We start from the raw sequence: 2,500 nt of genomic DNA, 5'->3' as shown, positions 1-2,500 counted from the left end.
TATTATTATTATTATTATTATTATTATTATTATTATTATTATTATTATTATTATTATTATTATTATTATTATTATTATTATTATTATTATTACATATTTTATACATATGTGTGTATGTGTGTATGTTTGTGTATATCTGTCTGTATTTTTGTGTATCTGTGTTTATTATATATTTATCTGATAATTACTTCCTTTTGTCGTATCCGTTTCTTGCAAAGCAATCTACCGGAGTATTATTTTGTTGTGATTATTGTTGTTATTTATTGTATCTAGCTATATACCTAAATCGCATTACTTGATAATCTCAAAACCATGATATCACATAATCACAATATTTTATGAACAACTACATAATAACAACAATTAGAGCAACAAAATTAATAGTCTTCAATAGTTTAGACGCCACTTCCCTCATAATGCCGCAAAATAAATTAGTTCTCACTTATCGGTACAGTGGCGGACGCCTTTTTGAAATAATTCTCTGACGAGCATAACAATCGTCTTGTCTCCTCCGACATGTTAAGCGTTGCTGTTGCCTTGATATCCTTTGTAAATTGCTTTGATCACTTTAAACGAAAATTGCGCGGCATAACCTCTCTAGTTTATTTGTTTGGATGTTCTCCGATATTAGAACAAAACCACCATATTGTTTAAGCTTTATGAATGACATGGCAGTGATGGTTTAATCAAACAGTAGATTTAAGTCCAATCAAAAATGGAATGTATAACAAATCTTCACGCGTACTCGGACAAACATGGTCGGTTTTTAATAAATATTAAAGTGAATGAATTCAAAATGTCTCTGATCTTTTGTTTCCATACCCAAAAATAGTGACTAGTTATCACACGATTTTCTCATTTTTAGTATAAACGTTTAAGTTTACTTATATATTTATGAAGCGGTAGAACAGTGGCTATTTTACTGATGCACATACCATCGATAGTATAAGCACTGCAGTTTGCTATGTTTACCAATCACTGCCATTTTATAGACAGTGTGCGCTTGGCTAAGAAACTCACAACATTGTCATCAGGAAATATAACGGACCAACACACAAAACTATGTGTGATCTTCAACGTTTATAGTTTAGTTAATACAGTTCAGTTAAAATTACTCATAAACGCAGATCGCAAAGACCAATAACAAAGACCTGAGTGACGTCAACGTCATACTATCACACATTATGAAGACTGTCCGAGAGGCGTGGTTATATAGGTGTCTTTGAAATGGTGATGATTATATCATATCTAATTTTTAAGCTTTCTCTATGCTTTATCGGATAGAAATAATAATATTAATAATAATAATAATAATAATAATAATAATAATAATAATAATAATAATAATAATAATAATAATAATAATAATAATAATAATAATAATAATAATGATAATAATAATAATAATAATAATAATAATAATAATAATAATAATAATAATAATAATAATAATAATAATAATAACAACAATAATAATAATAATAATAATAATAATAATAATAATAATAATAAAAATAATAATAAATAATAATAATAATAATAATAATAATAATAATAATAATAAATAATAATAATAATAATAATAATAATAATAATAATAATAAATAATAATAATATATAATAATAATAATAATAAAAACACTCTGTCTTTTTCATACTAAGTACTTCAATATGATCCGATAGCATTCTGACACAATGGATCATATGTAAGATTAACTCACTCAGCCCTAACACCGACTATATCCGTAGTTTACCCGGATTACTTTTACACCATGCCTATTTACTACAATTTTATGAGACAAACTCGTAGCATCAAAGCTATTGTTTTTAAATTTTACATGTTAATGGAAATTGAATAAAACTATCAATTCATGCTCATTTTTAAAACATTTTCACAAAATTTTGAAAAGTTGCAAATATCTCTAGGATTGAGTGAGTTTATCATTAACTTTCATAATTCAAATAGAAATTCGATTGTATGTCCAGGTCATCAAGTCATTAAACTACATTGAAGAGGTTTGAATTTTATTTTTTAATGACCTCAAATCCACATCACAGACCAACCTACTAGTACAAAACATTCGTAGAATTACGACATTTTGGCTCCAAGTTCAGAAATTCATGAGCATTTCTAAGTCATTCAAAACTTAGTGAAAACGAAAGTTGATGCGTGACTAAACAATTTATAAATTTTTAAAGTGTTATTTAATTATTGTAATGGTAAATTATTGGTGTTCACAAATTTCATCTCCCAGAATTGACGAATTATTCAATCTTCATGTAGGCAGGTCTAAAACCCAATTGATATTGATACTGATATAGTGTCTGCTGTTACAATAGAAATAAAAAGAAATAAAAGAGGAGCCAAATAGACTAGTTGCTATCAAGATAAAGTTTGATAATTAGTGTCCAGCGTGTGACAAAAAGACTTTATCGAAATATTTTTTGATTTAATGGTATCGTTTTCACACAAGTCCAAGAGTATTTGTTTCATTCTTTC

Source organism: Berghia stephanieae, chromosome 15 (genome assembly GCF_034508935.2).
Source record: "Berghia stephanieae isolate SIO BIC M18660-M18661 chromosome 15, UCSD_Bste_1.3, whole genome shotgun sequence".
NCBI lineage: Eukaryota > Metazoa > Mollusca > Gastropoda > Nudibranchia > Aeolidiidae > Berghia > Berghia stephanieae.
This window is presented reverse-complemented; position numbering follows the sequence as displayed.